The sequence below is a fragment of the Schistocerca nitens genome, chromosome 2, assembly GCF_023898315.1.
Source record: "Schistocerca nitens isolate TAMUIC-IGC-003100 chromosome 2, iqSchNite1.1, whole genome shotgun sequence".
NCBI classification, from domain to species: Eukaryota; Metazoa; Arthropoda; class Insecta; order Orthoptera; family Acrididae; genus Schistocerca; species Schistocerca nitens.
Genome location: NC_064615.1, coordinates 1011895179 through 1011919642, shown reverse-complemented (window position 1 = coordinate 1011919642; position 24464 = coordinate 1011895179).

Sequence of the window (24464 nt, the reverse complement as noted above, 5' to 3'; positions counted from 1 at the left end):
GATTTGCGATTTCCTGTCAGAGAGGTCACAGTTCGTAGTAACTGACGGAAAGTCATCGAGAAAAACAGAAGTGATTCCCAGCGTTCCCAAAGGTAGTGTTACAGGCCCTTTGCTATTCCTTATCTATATAAACAATTTGGGAGACCATCTGAAAAACTGCAAAACGATTTATAAAAAATATCTACTGGTGCTAAAAGTGGCAGTTGACCTTAAATAACGAAAAGTGTGAGGTCATCCACATGAGTGCGAAAAGGAACTCGTTAAACTTCGTTTACACGATAAATCAGTCTAAACTAAAAGCCGTAAATTCAACTAAATACCTAGCTATTACAATTACGAACAACTTAAATTGGAAAGAACACATAGAAAAAGTTGTGGGGAAGGCTAACCATGGCTGCGCAACGAAAAACACCTTTGTTTTAATGATTTCCAGCCCAAATCCTGTATCATTTCTGTGAGACTCTCTCCGATTTTTCGCGCTAATACAAAACGTGCTGCCTTTCTTTGAACTTTTTCGATGTACTCCGTCAGTGCTACCTGGTAAGGATCCCACACCGCGCAGCAATATTCTAAAAGAGGACGGACAAGCGTAGTGTAGGCATTCTCCTTAGTAGGTCTGTTACATTTTCTAAGTGTCCTGCCAATAAAACGCAGTCTTGGTTAGCCTTACCCACAACATTTTCTGTGTGTTCCTTCCAATTTAAGTTGTTCGTAATTGTAATACCTAGGTATTTAGTTAAATTTGCGGCTTTTAGATTAGACTGATTTATCGTGTAACCGAAGTTTAACGAGTTCCTTTTAGCACTCATGTGGATGACCTCACACTTTTCTTATTTAGGGTCAACTGCCACTTTTCGCACCATTCAGATATCTTTTCTAAACCGTTTTGGAGTTTGTTTTGATCTTCTGATGACTTTATTAGTCGATAAACGACAGTGTCATCTGCAAACAACCGAAGACGGCTGCACAGATTGTCTCCAAAATCGTTTATATAGATAAGGAACAGCGAAAGGCCTATAACACTACCTTGGGGAACGTCAGAAATCACTTCTGTTTTAGTCGATGACTTTACTTCAATTACTACGAACTGTGACCTCTCTGACAGGAAATAACAAATCTAGTCGCATAACTGAGACGATATTCCATAAGCACGCAATTTCACTACGAGCCGCTTGTGTGGTACAGTGTGAAAAGCCTTCCGGAAATCCAGAAATTCGGAATGGAGCTGATATCCCTTGTCAATAGCACTCAACACTTCATGTGAATAAAGAGCTAGTTGTGTTTCACGGGAACGATGTTTTCTAAACACATGTTGACTGTGTATCTTCGAGGTAATTCATAACGTTCGAACACAATATATGTTCTAAAATCCTGCTGCATACCGACGTTAACGATATGGGCCTGTAATATAGTGGATTAGTCCTACTAACGTTCTTGAATATTGGAGTGACCTGTGCAACTTTCCAGTCTTTGGGTACGGATCTTTCGTTGAGCGAACGGTTGTATATGATTGTTAAGTATGGAGCTAATGCATCAACATACTCCGAAAGGAACCTAATTGGTATAGAATCTGGACCAGAAGACTTGCTTTTATTAAGTGATTTAAGTTGTTTAACTACTCCGAGGATATTTACTTCTACGTAACTCATGTTGGCAGCTGTTCTCGATTCGAATTTTGGAATATTTCCTTCGTCTTCTTTTGTGAAGGCATTGACCGGAAATGTTTATTTGCAGCCATTCGTGGACTTCATGTTCCCACACAACGATGGAATTTTTATGGATGACAATGCAACATATCACTGACAATCGTTCGCGATTGGTATGATGAACATTCTGGATAATTCAAACGAATAATTTGGCCACCCAGATCTCCCGACGTGAAACTTATCGAACATCAGAACGCTCGAGAAGGCTGTAGGCGTTTTTTTTTCTTTTCTTTTTTTTTTTTTGCAATAGTAAACGGGCGTCGTCCAAAAGACATCCTCTCAAAAGGATGGACATCCGAAATCTCGAGAGGTCACCGGCAACACTTTCGCAGTTATGGAGGGCTACAGAGGCAGCATGGCTCAATATTTCTACAGGAGACTTCCGACTTGTTTAGTGCACGCCACATCGAGCTGCAACACAGCGCCGGGCAAAAGGAGGTCCTGTGACTCTTGTCACCTCAGTGCATACGTCATGTTTGTACGACGGTTATCAAGAAAGAAAAATCTGTTCGGTCGCGAAACGGAAACCACTGTGAAAATCATAAATTCGAGTATTTTATTTGCAACAGTTAGCTACACCTTCCAGCTACTTCTGTAATAGTAGCCGCTCTGACTTACTGTCGTAGCGTTGCACCAACTTTACAATACCCTCATCATAAAGGACAGCCGCTTGTGCTTTCCACCAATTCACGACACTGGTCTGCAGTCCGTTGTCTGCGCAAAATGCTGTCTTCATAGCGAACCGTTCATGTGAGCAGAGATGAAAATCAGAGAGCGCCACGCCCGGGCCTTAAGGTCGGTTGTTAAACGCTTCCCATCGAAAACTTTGCAAGACCGTCCTCATTACACCTACAGTGTGCGGTCGAGATTTGTTATGAAGAAGGAAATGCACGGCTGTTACGTTACGTGGAGTCGCACGAAATCAGGCACTCATACTTGGCGCGAGACACTATTGTTCTAGGCATCTTTACGTGCTCACTGTGCGCTCGGGACTGTACAAAGTGCGACGTGGCGCGATAAACGGGCATAACAGAGACACTGTCCAAGACAACTGCGCAAAGCTACACCGCATTTTCACTGTGGTTTCCATTTCGTAATCGATCGAAACTTACCTTCTGAGCACCCTTCGTATTAATAATTTCGTTTGGTTCAGTGGCTGGCACAAAGTCTTTCAACTGGGCGTCACTTCTGCGACGGTACCCAGTTAACTGCGCGTGGCGAAATTTGCGCCCAGAAAAGTTCGAGTATAGGTCCACTAATGCCCCTGTTCGAACACCGAAACTTGCTCAGCAGGTAAAAGAGACGAAAAGGGCGGGAGATGCTCAAACACACCTGTAAGACCAATTTGTTTACAATCAGAAGTGATCATAATTATTTTATTTTCTGTCTGTCGCCACCACAACTTTTTTTAGTCACGATCGAAACATAAAAAACGAATTACCAACGCGGAATTTAAGACTCGCATCTCTTATGCATGACAAAGAAATGTGGAATAAACTATGGTCCATACCCAAGGATCAGCATATGATATGTTGAACATAATAAAAAAAAGGCAGGCCAGGACTAGCAGCTATATTTTTAACATTGGTTGTACACAGTTATAGAACAGTCCTCATATATGAGGATATTGAATGGATAATTCAGTAGATAAAGGGTACTGGAAATCTAATAGTCATGAGAGATAGCAATGCGGCTGTGATTAAAAATTCAGTTCACAATTATATTTATTGGAGTAAATTTAACCTTTTACCCCCAACGCTTCTTAAGTTTAACAGGAATACCATGACGATATTCAGACTACCCAGACGCATAATTAATTCAGATTCACCTTCAGCAAAATCAAAAGGAGTTCGGTTAGTTTCAGTTAAGCAAGAGACAAAACAAGTTAAAGTTAAAGGAAAAGAAATAATGATAAATCAACAATAAAGTTGGCGCAAGTGAAGGAGTAGAAGAAAGGGTGATGGAAGAATATGGGCTTGGTAGAAGCAATGAGAGAGGAGAAACACTGATGGAGTTCTGCTGTTAACTTCAGGTAGTAATCGCGAATACTCTGTTCTAGAATCACAAGAGCAGGAAGTATACTTGGAAAAGCCAAGAATATACGAGCAGATTCTAGTTAGATTACATCATCGTCAGACAGAGATTCCGATAGCAGATACTGGATGGTAAGGCGTACTCAAGAGCAAACATAGACTCATATCAGAATTTAGTAACGATGAAGAGTAGGCTGAAGATTAAGACAATAGTCATGAATAATAAATGCGCAAAGAACAGGGACACGGAACACTAAGTAATGAAGAGATACGTTTGGAATTATCTGAGGCTATAGATACTACGATAGTGAACAGCGCAGTAGGCAATACAGTTGAAGAGGAATGGACAAATCGAAAAAGGGTAATCACAGAAGTTGGAAAGAAAACTATGGGTACAAGAAACATAACTGCCAAGAAGCAGCTGGTAACAAAAGAAATACATCAGTTGATCAACGAAAGAAGGATGAACAAAAATGTTCAGAGAAATTCAGAAGTACAGAAATACAAGTCACTTAGGAATGAAATAAACAGAAAGTGCAGGTAAGCTAAGACGAAATGGCTGCATGAAAAATTTGAAGAAATCGAAAAAGAAATGACTGTTGGAATGACTGACCCAGCATAGAGAAAAGTCAAAACAAACTTAGTTACAAACAAGGGCGGTAACGTTAAGAGAGCAATGCGAATTCCACCCTTAAATGCAGAGGAGAGTGCGGATAGGTGAAAAGACTACATTGAAGGCCCCTGTCTGATGACGCGATAAAAGAAGAAACAGGAGTCGATAGGGAAGAGATAAGGAATCCAGTATTAGAATCAGAATTTAAAAAAAACTTTTGGCGACTGAACATCAAATAAGGCAGAAGGTATCAATAACATTCCATCAGAATTTCTTAAATCATTGGGAAGTGGCAACAAAACAACTATCCAAGCTCGTCTGTAGAATGTATTACATCGGTGATATGGCATCTCAGTTTTGGAAATACATCATCCACACGATTCCGAAGATAACTAGAGACGGAAAATGCGAGAATTATCGCATAATCAGCTAAACAGCTCATGCATCCAGGATGCTGACAAGAATAATATACAGAAGAATGGAAAAGAAAAGTGCAAGAAAGGTTGTAGAAAACAGACAAATCAAGACAAGTTCATAGGATTTGTCGACCTTGAAATACCGTTCGACTTTGTAAAATGGTGCTAGACGTTCGAAATTCTGAGACCAATAGGGATAAGTTATAGGGAAAGACGTATAATATACAATCTGTTCAAGAATTGAGAGGGAACAATAACACCAGCAGACCAAGAACGAAGGGGTGTAAGACAGGAATGTAGTCTTTCGTCCCTACTGTTCAGTCTATACATAGGAGAAGCAATGACGGAAATAAAAGAAAAATTCAAGGTGAAACGAGATCAATGATACGATTCACTGGTAACATTGCTACCCTGAGTGAAAGTGAAGACGAATTACCTGAACTGCTGAATCGAATGAACAGTCTAACGAGTACAGAATATGGACTGACACTAAACCGAACAAAGGCGAAAGTAAATAGAAGTAGCCTAAATGAGAACACAGAGAAACTCAAAATCAGAATCGGAGATCACCAAGCAGACCATGTTAAGGAATTCCGCTACCTAGGCAGCAAACTAATCCGTGATGGTCAGAGCAACAGGGACATAACAGACTAGCACTAGCGACAAGGACATTATTGGCCACGAGAAATCTACTAATATCAATCATAGGCCTTAATTTGAGAAAGAAATTTATGGGAATGTACGTTTGGAGCACAGCATTGTGTAGTAGTGAAATATAGACTGTGAGAAAACAGGAAAAGAGGAGAATCGAAGCATTTGAGACATGGTGCTAAAGACGAATGTTGAAAATTAGATGTATTGATAAGAAAAGGAATGAGGAGGTTCTCCGCAGAACCGACGAGGAAAGGATTATACGGAAGATACTGTCAAGAAGGAAGGACAGGATGATAGGACATACACTCCTGGAAATGGAAAAAAGAACACATTGACACCGGTGTGTCAGACCCACCATACTTGCTCCGGACACTGCGAAAGGGCTGTACAAGCAATGATCACACGCACGGCACAGCGGACACACCAGGAACCGCGGTGTTGGCTGTCGAATGGCGCTAGCTGCGCAGCATTTGTGCACCGCCGCCGTCAGTGTCAGCCAGTTTGCCGTGGCATACGGAGCTCCATCGCAGTCTTTAACACTGGTAGCATGCCGCGACAGCGTGGACGTGAACCGTATGTGCAGTTGACGGACTTTGAGCGAGGGCGTATAGTGGGCATGCGGGAGGCCGGGTGGACGTACCGCCGAATTGCTCAACACGTGGGGCGTGAGGTCTCCACAGTACATCGATGTTGTCGCCAGCGGTCGGCGGAAGGTGCACGTGCCCGTCGACCTGGGACCGGACCGCAGCGACGCACGGATGCACGCCAAGACCGTAGGATCCTACGCAGTGCCGTAGGGGACCGCACCGCCACTTCCCAGCAAATTAGGGACACTGTTGCTCCTGGGGTATCGGCGAGGACCATTCGCAACCGTCTCCATGAAGCTGGGCTACGGTCCCACACACCGTTAGGCCGTCTTCCGCTCACGCCCCAACATCGTGCAGCCCGCCTCCAGTGGTGTCGGGACAGGCGTGAATGGAGGGACGAATGGAGACGTGTCGTCTACAGCGATGAGAGTCGCTTCTGCCTTGGTGCCAATGATGGTCGTATGCGTGTTTGGCGCCGTGCAGGTGAGCGCCACAATCAGGACTGCATACGACCGAGGCACACAGGGCCAACACCCGGCATCATGGTGTGGGGAGCGATCTCCTACACTGGCCGTACACCACTGGTGATCGTCGAGGGGACACTGAATAGTGCACGGTACATCCAAACCGTCATCGAACCCATCGTTCTACCATTCCTAGACCGGCAAGGGAACTTGCTGTTCCAACAGGACAATGCACGTTCGCATGTATCCCGTGCCACCCAACGTGCTCTAGAAGGTGTAAGTCAACTACCCTGGCCAGCACGATCTCCGGATCTGTCCCCCATTGAGCATGTTTGGGACTGGATGAAGCGTCGTCTCTCGCGGTCTGCACGTCCAGCACGAACGCTGGTCCAACTGAGGCACCAGGTGGAAATGGCATGGCAAGCCGTTCCACAGGACTACATCCAGCATCTCTACGATCGTCTCCATGGGAGAATAGCAGCCTGCATTGCTGCGAAAGGTGGATATACACTGTACTAGTGCCGACATTGTGCATGCTCTGTTGCCTGTGTCTATGTGCCTGTGGTTCTGTCAGTGTGATCATGTGATGTATCTGACCCCAGGAATGTGTCAATAAAGTTTCCCCTTCCTGGGACAATGAATTCACGGTGTTCTTATTTCAATTTCCAGGAGTGTATATTAAAACATCAGGGAGTAAGTTCCATAGTGTTGGCAGCTGTAGAGGGTAAAATCTGTAGAAGAGGACAGAGCCTGGAATATATCGTGGAATATATTGAGCAAATAATTGTAGTCGGCCGCGGTGGTCTCGCGGTTCTAGGCGCGCAGTCCGGAACCGCGCGACTGCTACGGTCGCAGGTTCGAATCCTGCCTCGGGCATGGATGTGTGTGATGTCCTTAGGTTAGTTAGGTTTAAGTAGTTCTAAGTTCTAGGGGACTGATGACCACAGCTGTTAAGTCCCATAGTGCTCAGAGCCATTTGAACCATTTTTTGAAATAATTGTAGGCGTAGGTTGCAGTAGGTACTCTGAGATGAAAAGATTTGCACATAAGAGGAATTCGTGTCGGGCTGCATCAAACCTAGTCCGACGACTGACGAAACGTGGACTCCTAACCACGTGTCATCTGCTCACATCAGTGAGACGGAACGTTTTCCAGACCGGCGCTTTACCACTGGGTCACCTGGCCCGACTTGTTTGTCGGCGCTAGAACATAGCCCGCTCCTCTCCGACAGCAATAAGGGAGACACTCCGCCGTCCGCCAGATGGACCACATCAGGGGTGTCACATATCCTCAATCCATTGCAACGTATGAATTCCTGGCCGCGCCCGTCGGCTAGTGGTGGTCGCTGCTGTGGAAAAATGGAAATGAGCGTTTGGCGTCATTTGCCGGTAGGCCCCTTGCGGGGCAGGTCCGGCCGCCTCGGTGCAAGTCTTATTACATTCGACGCCACATTGGGCGACCTGCGAGCCGGATGGGGATGGAATGATGAGGAAGACTACACAACACCCAGTCCCTGAGCGGAGAAAATCTCCGACCCAACCGGGAATCGAACCCGGGCCCGTAGGACGTCACGCTGGCCACTCAGCTATCGGGGTGGACGGTCGCTGCTGTGAACGCCAGCGTCGGTTTTCGGGCAACATGGGCCGTATTCCAGAATCCTACAATCCAATTAAATGGTGGTGGTGGCCGGTGTTTTCTAACACACTTTCGGAAAGAAACTTCTCACTGGATTGAGAGGAAATGGCCCCTTACAGTGAATTCTATGAGTGTTAGCAGGGAAGGCTAATTGCGTTGTCCACATTCTATTATGGAGGCTGATGAGTCGGAGTTTCTGCAGGTTCGTGGAGTGGCTTTGCAGTTTGGGGAGTTACCAGAAGACATCTGGAAGGTAGGACATGACTGACGGGCCCAATGGAGCAGAGACGAGGTTTTAAAAGTGTTGCGGGAGTGAGTGAGCCTCAGTGAGCAATACAAACATTTTCTGCTTTTTGTGAGAAAGGGATCGACTTAATGAGCGAGCGTTTGCTAGATGGGCGGAGGTCTGATATTGAAACGTAGGGACATCAGCTAGTTGGAGGTTGTATCTGTGAACAACTAGGCAGAACTGGAGCTGTCTTGTACAAAACGATAAGTTCCATTGATTCCAGTGGAAACTCGTGGTGTTTGCATGTGTGTCCTACTCCCTTGAGACTGTTATTGTGGTATCACGTATCGATACCATCCGACAGGCGTCATTCCAACATAACTGTAAGTTTCTGTTAACGCCGATGGCGACAGCGTGGAATCTGGCACACCCAACGATGCACACCCACTGAGCCACAGCTCCAGTGGCTTGGTATCACAAGCGCCCTCTGCCTCTGCCGCTGCTGGTGGCATACAGTCACCCAACTTGGGCTTCGAGCCACGACGCTATGACACCTTTGTTTGTGCTTCTTCCTTGTCAATGATTAGACTCTATTTCTTTTTACATCATTGTCTTCGTGCATTTGGCGAGGTGGCGCAGTGGCTAGCACACTGGACTCACATTCGGGAGGACGACGGTTCAACCCCGAGTCCGGCCATCTTGATTTAGGTTTTCCGTGATTTCCCTAAATCGCTCCAGGCAAATGCCGGGGTGGTTCCTTGGAAATGGCACGGCCGACTTCCTTCCCCGTCCTTCCCTAATCCTGTGAGATCGATGACTTCGCTGTCTGGTCTCCTCCCCCAAACAATCGAACCTTCGTGCATTTGGAGAAATACAAGTTATGAAAAGCTTCTGTTTGCAGTGTTAATTGTTCACTTATCATTTCTGATCCTGTCCAGTTTTCCTATGACGATTGTCACACCACTCTGTACCTCATCTCTCCTTACCATTTCTTTGTACCAGTCTCTTCGTACGGAGCCATATCTACATTTGTTTATGGAGCAGATACCAAACTATTTGGAGTCGATGTAGTGACTACAGGGCTCGTTTTCCAATCGTGTGGTCGAATCAAAGTCTTAAAAGTACTTGGATTGCTAGAAAGCACTGACTAGTATCACACAACAATCTAACATGTTAACGCCGTCTCGCACATCAAAACGATGCTGGCGACCCTTATTTAGAGCCTTGTACAGCTGTTGGATAAAACTTTGGAAACACCTCGAAAGCGTGCTTGAATATAAATGCCGATGCTAGCCAAGCCTGGAATTTGCTCTGCTGTAGCTGACCGCGAACGACACCTTTGTGAAGTCCTCAACACGTTACAAGTGTCAGTCGCAGTCACAACAGTGTTCTGTGTAGTTGTGAGAGCATTATCGCAGTTAAGTGAGTAAATTGTTGGAGCTCATATGGTGCGTGCTTTCGTAGCCAAAGAATTGGGGTTGCAAGAGGCACCGTATCGAGATGGCGCATACAGGAAAACCCGAAAAAATATCATATGCTAAGTCACAACGTGGACGAAAGTGTGGCATGGATGCACGAACCAGGCACCTGCCGTGGAGGCCCATATGCAGCAACGTTCGCTGAACGGTCGTTGGCGAAACACTTTTGATAGTCCATTGGTCCATCTGGGCAGTCAGATGCTCGACAGTTGCCCGTTTATTCGCCCGTACACATCTCCGCAGCTGTCGCACACCCCTGTCATCTACAGCCCGTGGTGCATCGCACTTGTCTCGTGGCCTGTTTCGAGTAGCGACGTTCTGCCGTGTAATCGTCTCTGAGAGCTGATTGAGATCGTAGATGACTTCTTCCTCGATAGGACCCTCCTGGTTACCAGGAAGAAAAGCGTTTGCCAATGTTCACGCCTTTTTTGTGAACGTAAAATAAATCGCTCCGTTTCTATATTACGACAACGACTGCACTTTATTCGGCTCCCCCCCCCCCCCCCCCCCCCGACAGGCTTAACAGCCGTCTGTGAGTGGTTATTACCGTTTGATGTCGAACACATACAGTGGTCACATCAAAATGGTTCAGCCACTCGGGATTAGCAGAGCGGTCCAAGGCGCTGCAGTCATGGACTGTGCCGCTGGTCCCGGCGGAGGTTCGAGTCCTCCCTCGGACATGGGTGTGTTTTTTAGTCCTTAGGATAATTTAGGTTAAGTAGTGTGTAAGCTTAGGGACTGATGACCTTAGCAGTTAAGTCCCATAAGATTTCACACACATTTGAACATTTTTTGAATTAAAACATCAGTTGCCTTTATTGGTCTTGCACCTGCCTGTGATGCAGTATGGAAACAAGGACCCCTGTACAAACTCGCAGGTACTGCACAATGCCAGGTCATACTCAGGCTGATAAGCAACATATTATCTGAGAGGTGCATCCAAGTGGTCCTCGGGAATCGATTAAGTTGAAAAAAGGAACTTAATATAATGGTTTCACCAGTGAGCCGTGAGTGGCTCATGTTCCCGCCATCATGTATTTTACACCCTGTTTTTAACGTACTTCCACCTCACTACGTTAATTTAAATTACTGGTGTCACTGAGTTGCTGCTTTGTCTGACTGTGAGGTGCGCTAGCAGCACGTATCAATATATCCCCTCTCGTAGTATCTTTGCTTGACTATTACTTCCCGGTCGTTGTCTGTCGTAAGCGAGTTCGGGCTGCCAGTCACTTAGATTTCACACATATCTGAACATTTAACAAATTGGTTCAAATGGCTCTAAGCACTATGGGACTTAACATCAGAGGTCATCAGTCCCCCAGACTTAAATCTACTTAAACCTAACTAACCTAAGGACATCACACACATCCATGCCCGAGGCAGGATTCGAACCTGCGACCGTAGCAGCAGCGCGGTTCCGGACTGAAGCGCCTAGAACCGCTCGGCCACAGGGACCGGCGCGGTCACATTAATCCGGCTGGACTGCGTCCCTTGAAAACCATACAGGACGTGTACTTATCCATTTCGAGACGACTGAAAGCTGTTTCGAACGCTAGCGTTTTTCCTACCCCTAGGCATGGTAGTGTGTAGCGTTTTAGGTGTTTCATGTTTAAGTCCATCCTCCCCCGACATACGTGTAGCAGTACATAGAAGTAATACAGAGCTCCCAAGAAACGTTTCGGAGGACGTCTACGGAGTAATACGCTGCGTAATCTGCCTCGCGCATCACACGGTGCTTCTAGCCGCGCCGACGGGTGGGGGTCTTCGTCAGACGCTACGGGAGCTCCCAGACGTCAGACGAGAAGAAGCGCTACTGTGTGGAGGCTAGGAATTTAATCCAAGACATCAGCGTGATGTCTGGAGATCAGAAACCTTACATCATCATTTCTGCTCCCCTTACCGCCCAAATACAGGCTGCGAAAATTTATTCCACCCCCAGGATTGGAACCAGTTAGCTCTAGTTCCCGCCCCAGCGCAAAGCCGTCTATTAGCGACCTCGGATATGGGGAGCACGTGTACTGAAACACGATGCATCATTTCTGATTGTGACATGACCAGATATACCGGCTACATCACTTAAGACCATGAGATAAAAGGAAATAGAGTCGAGCTCACACATAAATCTACTAATAGTAGTTCTTCCTGCGAACATTTCGCGAGTAGAAGAGGAGAAAGGGAGGGGGGACAAGATGAGGTACACAATTTACCCTCCGCCACAGAGCATAAGGTGAGTTGCGGAATATAGAAGTAAATATAGATGTAGAATCAACTAAAAGTAATAAAAATTTAAATTGATACCATAACTTGAGACTTTTTTAACTGTATGGTATTAATTTTAAACTACTTTCAATTAACTAATTCAATTACTTAATTCCATTTGCGGCTCCCTGAAGGTGAAGGATTGAAACATCCCCTTAGGAAAATTTATATTTTGCTATGCTGGAAAACCTCTATGTTATTTGATTTTCAAACAGCTGAGCAGAACTGAACGTATTCAGACATTTCACTCTTTACTTATTCTGATCAACACTAAACTGACACACAATATTTTTAGCGCAACGCAATCTGACTTTCAGTAATCCCTACAAAATAATGGCCCTGACTTACAATAACCTATACCATTCATGAATCACTTACCTTACAAAAATCTTCGTTACTCGAACTACTGCAATACAGCGAGCGCCAATACTGTCAGCTAAACAAAAGATTCTAACTACAAAAGGCACTAACTACTGATTGGCATAGTTAGCAAATGAAAGACTTTGATAGAGAACTTTTGCCAGTGTCGTTCTCTTATGTTTTATCACAATCCTCTTCAAAAACGGTCTGTAACAATAACTCAACACACACTCTGCCATGGGTTATTTTTCTTCCAAGGTAGCAGAATTCCTTAACATCTTATACTTCGTGATCGCCAGGTGTGACGTTAAGTTTGTTGCTGATCCCATTTACACTGTTACTCATTAATTTTGTCTTTCTCCAGTTTATTCTCAATCCGTGTTCTGTACTCATAAGACACTTCATTCCACTCCATAGATCCCATAACTGTTCTTCACTTACACTGAGGATAGTAGTATCATCAGCGAATCTTTCTGTTGATATTCTTTGAAAAAATGGTTCAAATGGCTCTAAGCACTATGGAACTTAACATTTGAGGTCATCAGTCCCCTAGATTACTTAAACCTAACTAACCTAACGACATCACACACATCCATGCCCGAGGCTGCATTAGAACCTGCAATCGTAGCAGCAGCGCGGTTCCGGCCTGAAGCACAGCAGCCGGCGATATCCTTTCACCCTGAATTTTTATTCCACTCTTGACCCTTTCTCTTATTTTCGTCAGTGCTTCTTTGACTCACAGATTGAAAAGCAGAGGCGAAGACTGTGTTCCTCTAGCCGAGCACTTCGTTCTCGGTCTTGCAATCCTGTTGTTTCCTCTTAGTTCTTGTACATACTGTATATAACACTTCTTTCCCTGCAGGTCACTCCTATTTTTCTCACAGTTTCGAACATCTTGCATCATTTTACAATGTCAAATGCTTTTTCCAGGTGGACAAACCCTATAAGCGTGCCTTGACTTGTCTTTCGCCTTGCTTCCATTATCAACAGCAACCTCAGAACTGCCTCTCTGGTGCCTTAGCTTTCCTAAATCCAAACTGACAGTCGTATACACAGTTCCTCAATTTTCTTTTCCATTCTTCTAAATATCCTTCTTCTTAGCAACCTGTATGCATTATCTGTTAAGCTGATTGTGCGATAATTCTCTCACTTATCGGCTCTTGCTATGTTAAAAACTGAATGAATGATATTTTGTAAAAGTTTGATGGTATATCACCAGTCTCATAGACTCTACACATCAACTTAAATAGACGTTTGGTTCCTACTTCCCCCAGTGGTTTTAGAAATCCCGATGGAATGTTATACGTCCTTTCTGCCTCATTTAATCTCAAGTCTTACAAACTCCAACTGGGTCCCCTATCTCTTCTACATTGACTCCAATTTCTTCTTCTATACTGTCATCAGATAATTCCTCCCCCTCTTGGAGGATTTCAATGTACTCTTTCCACCTATCTTCTCTCTCACCTGCATTGAACAGTAGAGGTCCAATTGCATTCTTAATGTTAACAATTCTTGCTTTTAATTTCACCGAAGGTTGTTTTGTTTTTCCTTATGCTGAGTCAGTCCTTCTGATGATCATTTCTTTTCTATTTCTTCACATTTTCCCCGCAGCCATTTCGCCTTAGCTTCCCTGCACCTCCTGTTTATTTCATTCCTAAATGATTTATATTGGTGTTCTTCCGTCTTTACTAACCATTTTTGTACTTCTTTCTTTCGTCGATCAATTTCTTCTGTTACCCAAGGTTTCTTCGCATTTATCTTTCTAATACCTAAGTTGGTCTTTCCTGCATCTGTAATTGCTCTTTTTACAGACGACCACTCCTCTTCAGTTCAACTCCCCATTGTGTTATTCCTCTCGCTGTAACCACATCCTCAGCGAACTTCAAACACGTCTCATCATTCCTCAGTAGTTAAGTATCCACTTTCTTCAAACTGATTCAGCCGGCCGGAGTGGCCGAGCGGCTCTAGGCGCTACTGTCTGGAACCGCGCGACAGCTAAGGTCTCAGGTTCGAATCCTGCCTCGGGCATAAATGCGTGTGATGTCCTCAATTAAGTGTAAGTAGTTCTAAGTTCTAGGGCACTGATGACCTCGGAAGTTATGTCCTATAGTGCTCAGATCCATTTGAACTATTTGAACCAAACTGATTCTCTCTTAAACTACAGGCTGCTCTTCATGATTTATAAATTGTGATCTGAGGCTGCATCTGCTCCTGGGTATGCCTTATAATCAGATATCTGATTTCGTAATCTCTGTCTGATAGTCCGGCTGGAACGTTCCCGTGTCTTCAGGCCTTTTCGACATTTCCTCTTGTGATTCTTGAACAGAGTATTCGGTATTACTTGCAGAACTCCTACAACCAAGCCCCTATTCTCTAATAACCCTTTCTTCTAGTCCTTCCCCTATAATCACTTTCCAATCTCTCATAGTTATTAGATTTTCATCTCCCTTTCCTTATTGAATTGTCCGTTTAATGTCCTGATATACTTTATCTATCTCTTCATCTTCTGCTTGCGATGTCGGCATGTATACTTAAACTACTGTTGTCGGCGTTAGTTTGCTGTCGACTCGGTTGAGAACAGCCCTGTCATTGAACTGTTCAGAATGATTTACTCTCTGCCCTATCTTCCCATTAATAATGTATGCCACTTCCGTTATAGCATTTTCTGAAGCTGTTGATGTTACGCTATATTCCTCCGACTAGAAATCCTTTACTTTGCTGACCCCCACTATATTTATACTGAGCCTTTGCAATTCCCTTTTCAGCTTTTCTGGTGGTATTTAATCTGTCAAGCTGTGCCTTGCTCGAATATTAACTCCTGAAATAGTATATTCTAGATGTTTCTAATGAACGAAATTCATTTTTTTTTTATTTTCAAGAAAATTATATCACTGGCTTTGTTTCGTTCAGTGGTTTGCTGCAAATCGAAAAGTAATCCCTAAAATAGTAAATACTGAATTCGGACAGCTTGCAAAAACAAAAATAAGCTAAGGCAACTGCTCATATCTAATTGCTTCATCACTATAAAAATATTGAGCTGTATATTAGTGTAACATATTGAATACCTTACATATTAGTTCTTCGGACATCAACGAAAAAATGTGCAGTATTTTAAGATATTTTCGAAATTGCAGATACAACAGAAACTGCATATGACAATTGCACGACTTCACTTCAATCACAGGAGATTCTGGCAACATCTTCACCACTTCAACATAGTCACATTTCATTTGAATGTTGGTGTGACGGAGATATTGATTACATTTCCTTTGGCTGCCACAGAAGGCTTCAAGAAACTAGGAAACTGCTACAGCATCTGATGACCTCTGGAAATGCCTTGCCTATAAACATTAAAATCCTTTAAGCGACATAAGCTACAAAAGTGTATAAGCTCCTATACTATTTCATAACAGAGGGTCGAATTAGAATCTAGAGAGAACTATTTTACATTCTAATATATTAAATATGTTAATTTACTTAGATCGTTTGTTCAGTTTAAATGAGTGTAATAGATAATTGTTGTTTTTTATGGTCTGAGGCGAGCTGTATAGGTGATACCTGAAAGGCAATAATAAATTTTAAGAAAAAGATATTTTTGGTTCATTTGATGGTACATATCTTTGATGTTACATATCTCTACGTATAAATGAAATTGCCATGTCATTATATACTCATTGTATGAGAAATCACTCGGTTTTTGTAAAAAAAAAAACTGCATAAAGTAGAAGAACTCTACGCAAAATGTTTATTGAGAAACATCTGATTTTATGTACTAGGCAAACATAAATAGAAGCTACCAGAATGGAAAGAAACGTATTTTGGCTCTGGTGAAACCAAATACCGGAGAGGTAGCTGTGTTGAAACAGCGATGAATATCTCGCGAGAGCACGAGCGACATCAGGGAGACAAGTGCCTGTTAAACGAGAGGTGGGAGACAGTCGTAATTCAAGTCGACGTGACACCCATAATTCGTCCAGTTTGGCTGTCAGAGAAGAATCCAGACGACATCTCTTACAAGAATTTCGTAACAAATATCTTGAAGGGGAAAAATGAAAACAGGTGCGTTCGTCAGAAGATGTGTTAGTGGTATTAGCCGATTAAGTTTCGTACAAGTTTAAATTCGAAAAAAAAATGGCTCTGAGCACTATGGGACTCTACATCTGAGGTCATCAGTCCCCTAGAACTTAGAACTACTTAAACCTAACGAATCTAAGGACATCACACACATCCATGCCCGAGGCAGGATTCGAACCTGCGACCGTAGCGGTCGCTCGGTTCCAGACTTTAAATTCGACATTCTTGATAAAGTTCTCAGGGAAGCAGACCTTTTTGTGGGTTTTACGCTTTTTATCTCCGAAATATACACTACCTTGGCCGAAAATAGTATAACATAGAGATTTTCGTTATTTGTGGACAACCTCTACTTTCCTTTTCTCCTTATTCTCTGATGTTTGTTCCACCTGTTAGGATCGGTAGGCTTGCGACAGACTCATCATGCACCAAAACGTCGCGCATAAAAATTGTATTTTTCCAGGGTTCATACCTCGGTTTCTGTTGGCGATAGAACGGTAAAGACAAGTGTTTTGGATAGCCCTTGGAGCCACCTTTAGTTCATGGGCAGTTTCTAAGCAATGCCCAAATAGTTTTTTTACCATTTTTTCTATGATCAGGGGTGCACTACACACAGGAAGCAGCTACATGGGTAGCACAGAACTTGTGGCGTGCACATGGGTTTTTTTTTTTTAGATTAGGTACCTCCCCACTGGAAACAAACCGCTGGCCTGAAAAATTACTAGTTCATGACACTGATGTGGGTGTGCCAACTGTAAAAATTGTTAGTTCGCCTAAACAGGTCATTCCAAAGGATTTAAATATGCTTAATCTCATGTTGGTAAATTGTCGAAGTGTCAGTAGCAAGATCCCCGAGTTAATCTCCGAAATAAACAGTAGCAATGACAATATTGTATTAGGTACCGAAAGCTGGTTGAAACCAGACGTAAAAAGCAGTGAAATTTTGACTCGGATTGGACAGTGTTTAGGAAGGATAGGACTGATGGTATGGCAGGTGGTGTGTTCATTGCAGGTAAAAGCTGTTTAAACACGGTTGAGATCGATACTGGGTCGGACTGTGAAATAGTCTGGATAAAGCTGCCAATCAGACAAGGATTGACCATTGTATTAGGACGTTTTTATAGACCACCAGCATCCGCAACAAACGTCGCAGAACGGTTCAGGGAAAGTCTTGAGTACTTAGGAAGTAAATATCCAAATTATCCATTACTTACAGGTGGAGACTTTAATCTAGCACCCATTGACTGGGAAAATTACACGTTTATCACAGGGGGCAGAAGCAAAGATTCGTGTGAAGTTATTCTAGGAGCGTTCTCAACATACAACCTTGAGCAGTTGGTTAGAAAACCAACTCGAGATGGGAACATATTACATATCTTGGCGACAAACAGACATGTTCTTTTTGAGAAAGTTAATCTAGAAGAAGGAATTAGTGACCATAATGTCGTTGTGGCTTCTATGTCAGTGGAAGTTGCAAAATAAAAAAAAAAAAACAAAGAAACAGCGTAGAGTTTTCTTGTTTGGGAATGCAAATAATAGTGTCATTAATGAATATCTTCATAGTCAGCTCCAAGCATTCGCCGTGGGACACAAAGATATTCAGCATCTTTGGTCGGAATTTACAGGTATTGTCCACCATGTGCTAGAGAAGTATGTGCCTAGCAAAAGTATAGTGGAGGGAAAGGATACACCTTGGTACAACAAACATATTAGGAAGTTGCTGAGAAAGCAGAGACTTTTGCACAGTCCTTTTAAATGTAGTCACTGCCACGCTGAAAAACAGAAATTATGCGAAATGAAAGCAGCTGTCAGAAGGACAGTGAGAGATTCTTTTAACGAATTTGAAAGCAATATTTTATCTGCAGATTCTAAAAATAACCCCAAAAAATTTTGGTCGTACGTAAAATCTATGAACGCTACAAATAATTCAATACCTTCTCTTGCTGTCAGTACGGGTAATGTAACTGATGATGATAAACAGAAGGCCGAAATTCTAAACCTAGATTTTAAACATTCGTTTACAGTAGAGGACTGCAGCACCATTCCCCCTTTCAATTATCGACCAAACGAAAGGATGGCTGACAGTGTTGAGTGTATCTGGGATTGTAAAACAGTTAAGATCCGTAGACGTCAGGAAGGCATCTGACCCATACGGTATCCCCGTAAGATTTTATGTTGACTATGCTACAAATATAGCACCATTGTTATCCGTAATCTATCAGAGATCATTGGAACAGCGGAAAGTTCCACGGGACTGGAAGAAGGCCCAGGTCATTGCAACCTATAAAAAGGGTAGAAAATCGGATGCACACAATTACCGGCCAATTTCACTGACATCGATTTGTCGTAGAATCATGAAACATATTTTGTGTTCAGACATAATGACCTTTCTAGAGTCTGAGAAGCTCATCTGCAGAAATCAGCACGGTTTTAAGAAACAGCGGTCATGCGAGACACAGCTGGCCCTCTTTGTGCGTGATATACAACAGGCTCTAGATACCGGCTCCCAGGTTGATGCCGTATTTCTCGACTTTCGAAAGGTGTTCGACTCAGTTCCACACTGTCGCTTGCTACATAAAGTGCGCGCTTACGATCTATCCGATGACATATGCGTTTTCTGACAAACAGGGAGCAGTATGTCGTCCTGAACAGGGTGACTTCAACAGAAACAAGCGTAACTTCAGGTGTGCCCCAGGGCAGCGTAATAGGTCCTCTGCTTTTTACTATTTACATAAACGATCTGGTTGATAGTATTGACAGCGGCCATAGACTGTTTGCCGATGATGATGTAGTCAACAGGAAAGTAGTATCACACGAAAGTTGTGAACAAATCAATGAGGATTTGCAGAAAATAAATGCGTGGTGTAATGACTGGCAGTTATCTCTCAATATTAGTAAGTGTAATCTACTGCGTATAACAAGGCGAAAATCTCCATTAATGTACGAATACAAAATAAATGCCCAGTCTTTGGAAGCGGTAACGTCCGTCAAGTATCTGGGTGTGACTATTCGAAATGATCTCAAATGGAATGACCAGATTACACAAGTAATGGGTAAGGCGAACTCTAGACTGCGGTTTATTGGTAGAATCCTGAAGCGATGCAGTCCTTCAACAAAGGAAATAGCTTACAATAAGTTAGTTCGTCCAGTCTTGGAGTATTGTTCGTCTGTGTGGGACCCTTAACAGTTGGGTCTGATCCAAGAGACTGAGAAGGTCCAAAGAAGAGAGGAAAGATTCGTGACTGGTACATTTAGCCATCGCCAGAGCGTTACAAATCTCATAGAAAATTTGAAGTGGGACACACTTGCAGATAGACGGCGCGCTAAACAGAAGGGGCTGCTCACTAAATTCTGAAATCCGATCTTCACCGCATATATTATTACCACCAACTTTCAGATCGACCAATGATCACCATTCAAAGATAAGGGAAATAAGAGCTCGTACTGAGGCGTTCAGACAGTCGTTTTTCCCTCGCGCGATCCGCAAGTGTAGCAGAAGGGGGGAAATATGACTTTGGCGCGAATTGTGCCCTCCGCCACACACCGCTTGGTGGCTAGCGGAGTATATTTGTAGATGTAGATGTAGCTGTAGATGCAAAACGGAGTCACGGATTCCAGGACAGCTAAGCATAGGAAATGGCTAAATATTTTACGATACACCCTTAAGACCCTGATCTTGAAAAAACTTTTTGATATCTTTATCCGTTTCAGAGGTACAGATCTTCAAAAGTTAGTTCCACACGTAAAATCCGGTATGACGCAAGTGGCGTAGCATGGGGAAATATATTGTCGTTTCTGGAAACCCCATGTTGTTGTAATGAAGCACATGCAAAATTTTTGTACGCATAGTATACGGTATGAGGTGTAAAATTAGTTTTGTGTTATCTTAATTTCACATAAGTGAACTATCAAAATTTTAATGATCCATAAAGTTCTTTTCATATGAGAGAGATTCCCTGCTGTGGCAGCGGAAAAATACTCGTACTGGAGGACAAAAAAGGCGAATATGCTCCTGTTTAAAAGCCAGGTTGGAAAATGGGATACGAGTTTCCTTTCTTCCTTCCTTAGCACCTTTCAAAATTTTCCCAAAAAATTTGTGGCTTGCGAACATATTCACGTTTTTTTACGCTGAGAGAGGAGAAGACAGTGACAGCGGAAGAGAGACAGAAAATTAATAAATACTGGAAGATATGAGACAATGGTTGTCGTACAGAAAGATCGAAGGAGACAATGCCAGTGTCTGAGAAAGAGATGGGGACAGTGGCAGTGCAACACAGTTGACAGTGACAGAACACTGCTACGAAAAGAGTGAAATCGCAGTGCCAGTGGGAGAGGAATAAGGAGAAGGAAAAAGTGGAAGTGGGTCAGTGATAATAAGAGACAGAGGCCATGACAATGATAACGAGGAATAAAGAGACAGCGAAAGCGAAAAAATATAGGAGAAGTAGGAAATAAGGAATGAGATATTAGCAGAGAGAGAAAGAGACAGTGAGAGGAGACTGTAGCAGTAGAACAGAATTGAAAGGAACTGGTCTGCGACACAGAAGACAGTGACAGAGAGCCACAAAGAAACAATGACAATGAGTTGGGCTGAATGAGTGATTGAGAATGGACAAGTGGCAATGGATGAGTATGAGAGATCGACAGCAGTGGACTAGTAATGCGTGTGAGTGACTCACAGTTAGGAGAGGGTGTGGGAGTGCGAGGTAAATTGCATATTAAAAAGAGTGCGAATAAATTTACATGACAAAATTTTTGGGAAAATTTTTAAAGGTGCTGAGGAAGGTAGATCGAGGCAGGGGTACCTCATTTTTCAGTCAGAGTCTATTGACATGGAACATATTAGCTTCTTTTTTGTGCTCTGATGGGAGCATTTGTCCGCTGATAGTATCTCTACCTAGAATTACGCCTAGTCCGAGACGTTTATAGCGTTCAAGCCACATTACGGTGCGGAGTCAAGGGCACTAATATCATTTGGTCTTTTACGATGACACATTAAAAATATTTCCTGATTGTATTTCTCACTATTTTTACCATATTATGCTAGCGATTCTTGTGCAAACTGTATGTGTGAGACAAAGCGCTTAAGCTTCGAATCTATGAGACTTACGTAAAAATGTTCTGTACTGTGCAGCACTGTGCTGTGACTTGCGAAGTTTACCAAGGGCGGTCACAAAGCTTTAATTACACCCAGAAACTATAAAGTTGCGTAATTAATTATTTGTATGTTTGTGTCTGAATCGAAATTCACACGCCAGAGTACCGTAGTGCACCGGTTCAGGAGTCAAAAGACAATGGCGCAGCCCATTGATGAAGTGGAGATGAGATGTTCCATTCTGCCAGCGGCGTGCGGTGTGCTGTTTGGAAGAGAGCCATACGGATCTGACTCTCGATCACTCCTGCCTAATTATCGATGGGAAAGACACGCCGTTAATCATCTTTTCCTATATCTAACCTCAAGAAACCTTCCGAAAAGGAGACTACATGCAGAAATGGGTTTCGCTAGACGAGGCTGTGTGGTGTTCTACGGATATTTTAAATATGTGAAATATGGCCCTTCGTTTTACGACAGACGTTCAATACGTACACTACTGGCTATTAAAATTACTACACCACGAAGATGATGTGCTACAGACGCGAAATTTAACCGACAGGAAAAAGGTGCTATGATATGCAAATGATTAGCTTTTCAGAGCATTCACTGCTGACATGAGGAAAGTTTCCAACCGATTTCTCATACACAAACAGCAGTTGACTGGCGTTGCCTGGTGAAACGTTGTTGTGATGCCTCGTGTTAGGAGTAGAAATGCGTACCATCACGTTTCCGACTTTGATAAAGGTCGGATTGTAGCCTATCGCGATTGCGGTTTATCGTATCGCGACATTGCTGCTCGCGTTGGTCGAGATCCGATGACTGTTAGCAGAATATGGAATCGGTGGGCTCAGGAGGGTAATACGGAACGCCGTGCTGGATCCCAACGGCCTCGTATCACTAACAGTCGAGATGACAGGCATCTTATTCGCATGGCTGTAACGGATCGTGCAGCCACGTATCGATCCCTGAGTCAAAAGATGGGGCCGTTTGCAAGACAACAACCATCTGCACGAACAGTTCGACGACGTCTCCAGCAACAAAGACTATCACCTCGGAGACCATGGCTGCGGTTACCCTTGACGCTGCATCACAGAGAGGAGCGCCTGCGATGGTGTACTCAACGATGAACCTGGGTGCACGAATGGCAAAACGTCATTTTTTCGGATGAATCCAGGTTCTGTTTACAGCATCATGATGGTCACATCCGTGTTTGGCGACATCGCGATGAACGCACGTTGGAAGCGTGTATTCGTCATCGTCATACTGGCGTATTAGCCGGCGTGATGGTATGGGGTGCCATTGGTTACACGTCTCGGTCACCTCTTGTTCGCATTGACGGCACGTTGAACAGTGGAAGTTACATTTCAGATTTGTTACGACCGGTGGCTCTACCCGTCATTCGATCCCTGCGAAACCTTACATTTCAGCAGGATAATGCACGACCGCATGTTGCAGGTCGTGTACGGGCCTTTCTGGATACAGAAAATATTCGGCTGCTGCCCTGGCCAGCACTTCCTCCACATCTCTCACCAATTGAAAACGTCTGGTCAATGGTGGCCGAGCAACTGGCTCGTCACAATACGCCAGTCACAACTCTTGATGATCTGTGGTATCGTGTTGAAACGGCATGGGCGGCTGTACCTGTACACGCCATCCAAGCTCTGTTTGACTCAATGCCCAGGCGTATCAAGGCCGTTATTACGGCGAGAGGTGGTTATGCTGGATCTATGCACCCAAATTGCGTGAAAATGTAATCATATGTCAGTTCTAGTATAATATATTTGTCCAATGAATACCCGTTTGTCATCTGCATTTCTTCTTGGTGTAGCAATTTCAATGGCCAGTAGTGTAGTTTAAGTTAGATTAAGTAGTGTGTAAGCTTAGGGACCGATGACCTGAGCAGTTTGGTCCCATAGGAAGTTACTACAAATTTCCGAAATTTCCAAAGCGACTTCAGTGTGCTCGTCGCCACAAAAATGCAAACTGACTTCGCTTTCTCCACGATAACGCAAGGTCTCACAGTGCGCACCCAAGAGGAGCTGACACAAATTCGTTGGACTGTTCTTCTTCATCCATCTGATCCCGCACCACGACGGCTGCAGTCCGAGGGAAGTAGTACGCCGGTGATGGAGAGGTCATTGATGCAGCGAGATGCTGGCTCCGACGTCGACAAGTGTGCTACCTTGCGAGCTTGCAGACTCTCTCCTGTAACACAGCACAAGGCCTTCACATTGAAGGGAAACTATTTTTAAAAAATAGGATTCTGTAGCCAAAAGTGTGCGGAATAACATGGTGTATTCCTGAATAAAACTAACCTGTTTTCAGCAAAAAGTGTTGCATTACTTATTAAACGCCTCTTGTACATGACATATGTCTTGCATAACAGCTATGTAGCACTAACTGTTAGTCCCTATTAGTGAGAGGGTATGGCGGGAAATGTGGTTCATACCCAGACTCAGGATAGTTGCAACAAATTCTCGTACTCTATGCTTAGTATACGCTGAATAATCTTTGACTTTGTTCATGAGGCTTGCTTAAAATGTCCACTAAATTTAGACACCTAGACGCCATTTCCAGACTGGCATACTTTTTTAAGTTGTCTCACTCAATTAACGTAGTGTGAACTATGCATGGAGTACAAGGATCCGGCCTTTTTATCACCCATGTCTTTCAGATAACAGTACTTGTGTCCGAAGAATAAATTTAGTTACAAAAAAATTAATTTTCAAGAACAATCACGCATCTTCATTGACCCGAAAGGTCCCTTGATTTGAGCCGCCTGAAACACAATGTCAGAAGTCAGTCGGGACCGACGTAGTCTGGCCAAAATGAGTCAGTAATTGATGGATATCGATGTTCATCAC